This window comes from Pteropus vampyrus, unplaced genomic scaffold (genome assembly GCF_000151845.1).
Source record: "Pteropus vampyrus isolate Shadow unplaced genomic scaffold, Pvam_2.0 Scaffold1, whole genome shotgun sequence".
Taxonomy (NCBI): domain Eukaryota; kingdom Metazoa; phylum Chordata; class Mammalia; order Chiroptera; family Pteropodidae; genus Pteropus; species Pteropus vampyrus.
Window position 1 is genome coordinate 19,160,724 of NW_011888782.1, and position 5,407 is coordinate 19,166,130.

At 37.5% G+C, this 5,407-nt stretch overlaps 1 pseudogene; it reads left to right on the forward strand.

The window, feature by feature from the left end:
* The first annotated feature begins 647 nt into the window (after positions 1 to 647).
* On the forward strand, positions 648 to 763 carry LOC111736372 (annotated as a pseudogene).
* Positions 764 to 5,407: the final 4,644 nt, after the last annotated feature.

Sequence of the window (5,407 nt, forward strand, 5' to 3'; positions counted from 1 at the left end):
ATGTCACAAATATCATGTTATACATGTTACGCTACAAAAAAAACTTAAAATAAAAACATAAGATAAGTAGAAAGCAAAATCATGCCTCAACAAAAGCCACAAGATGACACATGAATGGAGCACTGGTTAAAAGGCGGGAGAAAGTACATCCAGAGAGGCTAAAGGATCTCTCTACAGTCGACAGGCCACAGGTACCGTGGGGAATGTTATGTTATATGGAGGATAATCAGGGACATGTCACATGCTTAACGGGGACATGTTAAATCAGAGTTATGACTTGAGAAAATTAAACTGTTAGTAATTATAAAATTAATATAAAATACATAACATTAATCAAAGTAAGAAGTGAAAGCTTCCCAAACCCAAAAGCAATATTGAAAACAAAAGCAAGCAGACAGAAATATAAAAAGATAGTTTTCAGTTGATTGGATGTGTCTGGTAAGAAAGAAGTAGGAGGCCTAGGACTCTGAGACTGACATTTGATGGGGGTAACTTGAGTACCTCTACTCCTAAGTCCCTAGATCAAATTTTAGGAAGTAGATGGAGTAAGTTTGGTAACTGGGCATTAATTTTTGGGTCCATCTCAACTGGTCAAATAAGAAGAACCTAGTCATAATAATTTCTAAGATTCAAAAGTCACCATCACAGTCTATGGCCATACTACCTTGAACAAGCCTGATCCCATCTGATCTCGGAAGCTAAGCAGGGTTGGGCCTGGTTAGTACTTGGATGGGAGACCACCTAGGAAGACCAGGTGCTTGCTGTAGACGTAAAAAAATAAAAAATAAGGGATTGTAAACTTACAAGGTCCTTACAATCTGTGAGGTCAACCAAGGGTTGCCTCGCCTAAAAAATAATAAACAAATAAACAAACAAACAAAAACAAAATGTCACCATCATTCCATACTTACAACAGATGCGTAGTAACTTGATAAAGTATCAATTAATTTTTATGGGTATATGAATGGATAACTAAAAATAAATTCCAAGGGATGCTCAGTGCAGAGCTCTGTGGATCAGTCTAGTTCAACACAGCTTTTACCGAGCTCAATTCACTTTCCTTTGGATTTTCCCCAGGGCTAAGCCAACTTCCATAGTTTTTTATTTCAAGTGAAATAGTTTATAGTACTTACATTCTGTGTGTGTTTCATTTGTTTGCTCCTTAAATCATTCATTCATTCATTCATACCCAGTGCATTGTGAATGATGCGAATAGAATTGAAAAGACTCAGCCCTTCCGCACCAAAGATTCACACTCTAGTAAGTTAGGTCCAAACAAGTAATTACCACACTACACAATAAAATAAGCCTTCCCTCATCATACTTTTTTTCCCAAATGTTCTGTGGTTCCTACAAGATACCTCTTGCTTTTTCTCTCACATTTTTCTTTGCTCTTCATTGTTTGTTTCTCCGCTCGCCAGTACTGCCACTGAATTCAAATGTAATATTAGAGTTGGTATCACGAGCTGAAAATAGGAAGAGATTTCCTCTGTTGTTTTAAGTAGCATCTTTTCCAGCTGGATTGTCTTTCAGTTTATATGAACATTCTGAGAGATAATTGCCTAATTTTCATTAAAGAAAAATACCAAATGCAGTATTTTTCATGATATTTATGTAGTGACAGCTTTTCAGTGAAAATATAATCTTGGCAGTTTTCATCTCAGAAAAAAAAAACTAGTCAAGTACAGTATTGCATTAGATAATGGAAAATACTGAGAATATTTGGCAGCAAATAGAGACGAGTTAATGTAGATATACTTTTAATTTGGGGTTGCAAAATGCAGTGACTACTACCAGGATAGAGCACAGATTGGCATCTGAAGATATGACTGTTTGTGCTGGTCAGAAAGGAATGCAGAGGCTGTTGAGTTGCTTTTTCCTACCCGTTGTCACAAGGACCCATGATGTGACTAGTGCTGCTTTCCATTGAATGCCATCAACATTTCAATTTCCATGCTCAGTTGTCCATGACACAAGCCAAGTCAATTATCCATAGCATCAGCAACTTGGCTTTACTCAGTTCCAGAATGTTTCTCCAACATTCCGATCCTAAAATGTGAACACCCAAATGCTGATATGTGTTATAACTAATGAGAACTGGCTGTAACTCTCTAAATTGGCCCTTTAGGAGGCCAGAGGCTAACTCTTTAAAAAGTCTAATTTTTTGCAGGGTCAACATCTCCCTGTACAACAACAGCAATGACAATAACAACAACAACAACAACAACAACAACAACAGTACAAAATAAAGCTGAAACAATTTTACCTTTTAAGTAAGTATACACTGTGATAAAATTTTGGCAATCTCTACATTAAAATTGCTCTCAAATTTGTTTTTGCCCATCTTTTGCCAACCCCAGCGCTCCAGTGCAGGCCTTCACTATGTGCACTCTGGATTGTGACTGCTACTACCTGCTAACTCTTTTCCCAACCTCCAACCCGCCTGACAGAGTAGCCTCTCTAAAATCCATCTGATCATCTGTGGCTTCTGATTACCCTGGGAATAGCATTCAAATCCCACCCCCCACCGCCCCCCCCCATGTGAAATTCAAAGCCTGCCACCATCTGGTCCCGAGCAAGCTGTCCATCCTTTTGCTCCAACCTTCTCCCAGCTCGCTGTGGGTTTCCTGTGCTCTCCATGTGCTAACGTCTGGAGAACCTCTGCTTCCCTGCCTTTACTCAAGCAGTTTCCCTGCCAGGAATTCCTTTTCCTTTCTTTACCAGACATCTGTGTCCTGTACTATCCTGTTTAAAAATGGTTTCTATAGTTGTCCTCTTCCAATAAATTATTTTTATTTTCCTTTCCTAAAGCTTCCATGACAAGAGTCTGGGCTTCTTCCCTCTATTCTTCTATGCCCCCTCTCCTTCTCATCCAACATCTCTATTCTGCATACAATGATCCTTCCTTTGCTCCTGGTGCATTTCTTCTATCCACCTCTCAGGCCTCAGCCTGTAAACCATCATTATAGGTGACTCTTTTTTCCATCTGGGCACTCCCAGATAGGTTAGGATTCCTTGTGACATTGTTTTATCACGTTCATTCTTCCTTCACACACGTATCACATTCAAAGTGAATGAGCAGTTGTATGGTTTTTGTCTGCCTTGCTGGACTTAAAAGCTCTGTAAGATCAAGGGTAGTGACTGGTCCTTTGCTTTGCCTGGGAATTGTCTGGACTTGTGTAGAACTTAGTAGCTATTCACTACTTGTTGAAGACGTCAATCTGCCTAACTATAATAATGACATAAATGAATATTTATAACATTTAAATAAATATAATTACTATAAATATTATTTATTATAATAAAAATATGTTGATAACATAATTACAAACTGACAAGCTGCCATCATTTTCTGCACTAAATGTCTTACCCAGAAGAATGTGTCTTCACGAAGAATCGTAATTTGGGGAAATTTTAAACTCATGGGAGCAAAGGCATGTTTTGATTTTTGAAATATCTGAATTATAGACTGTTACAAAGTTCTATTTATTTTAAATTTATAGACTCTGATATGTTAGTGTCCTTTGGCACTGCTATGTTTAATGGATATAATAGGAATAATTTAAAATAAATTTTTCTTGTTCATATATAAATTTTTGCCAAAGCATTTACAGCAGTGTTATCTAATTAGAGTAAAAACATGCCTTTCTAAAATATGATTGGTGGTTTCATATTTTAGAAAGGTCACTGGGTCCGGTCTGGATTTTGGGCAAAAGGCTGATAAGTATCATAGCCTTCACTCTCTCGGCATCTTGTGGAGAGGTGTCCTTGGGCTGGGGGTTAGCTGGTTACAGTACGGGGCTGTGCTCCAGCCAAGGGACCTATACTCTTCTTTTTCATGCAATAAGCTAGAAAGCAGCATTGCATGGGTGCCAGTATCTTAGGTATCTAGCCCCTTATCTTAAATATTAAGAGGCCTTAGATAAGGCATCTGTGATTTAGGGCAGTGCTGAGAAATGCCAGACTTCTAGCACAGCACATGGAAAAACTTGGGGACTGTAGGTCCGTAGGACTTGAGTCTGGGCAGTACCCTTTCCTCTGGGAAAAGAAGCCCAGCAAACTCCTATCACCAGGCAACCTGGGGTGAACCCTGAAGCAATTCGGAAATTCTGGCTGCCATCTCCATGCACATCTTCTTTGTTCATAAACTCTTGTTTTCAGGGTGACTGAGTATGAACTTAATTTTTTTTTTTTTTCATTCTTTACGGCACTAGATATCTGGTGGCCTGGAAACTTGTTAACAATCAATCAGGAGAAATCAGTCTTTAAGTGATAATTATCTAGCTGAGAACAGGAATGATAAAAGGCAAAGCAACTACTCTTTTTGTGAACATCTGTTCACACCTGTTACATCATCTATTCCTAAAGCACCCCTATAAAGCAGGTATCACTGGCTCTCTTTTAAAACTAGTAAAAGGAGAATCAGGTTAAATAAATGGCCCAAGGCCTCATCATTGGTGAAAGGCAGTCTTGTCTGAATTCAAATTCCATTTGTTGGGCTGATTTTTCTGTGATGCCCTTCAAAGTTATCACACAAAACACAGTTTGTTTTTATGACAACTACATGAAGTGTTTGGGTCAACAATTTAGTGTTATCTGCAGACTTCAGACAATGTATCGGTCACTTTTTACTCTCCGACTTCACCTGATCATCCACTGGTCTTCAGAGGATTTTCTGCTCAAATTCTAATTAAACCACAAATCAGTGGTTTTGGAACTTTTTTAAATTAATGGAGTCCATTTTTAAATTAAAATCTAAGTCAGAAATCCTACCTTCTCCTCCTCAGATATAAGGTGTCCTCGAACAGATTTTGGAATACCGGGGCTTCACAGAACATGGAATTTGAAAGCCACTGCTTTAGTCTGAAAATGTACTATAGAAAACAAATGAGCACGTCCAGCTGTGAGTTTTCTGGTTTCCCAGAAACTCTGTCTTGGACAGAAGGCCATGCGCCGTAGACGTGTTGGCAGCTCACAATCTGGACATCGAATGAATCTGAATTAAAAATATTAATAAGATAAGTCTTATTTAAAATAATTTAAATTAATAGATTTATTAATTTTTAAAGTATTATAAAAGTTTATTAAGACTATTGTATAATAGCACTGTCCAATGTAACTTTCTTCAATGATGGAAATATGTAGCTGTGCAGTCCAATATATTGGTTTCTATTCACATGCAGCTTTTGAGTACTTAAAATGTGACTGAAGTGACTGAGAGATTAAATCTTCAATTCTATTTTATTGCAACTAATTTAAATTTAAATTAAAATAGCCATTTTGACTAGTGGCTACCTTATGGGACAGCACAAGTCTTGAAAGAGCCCATACATGTACAAATTTAGTTTAGGAAAAATGGTTATTTCAAAACTATGTGTAAAGAATAATTATTTTTATCTACAGAATA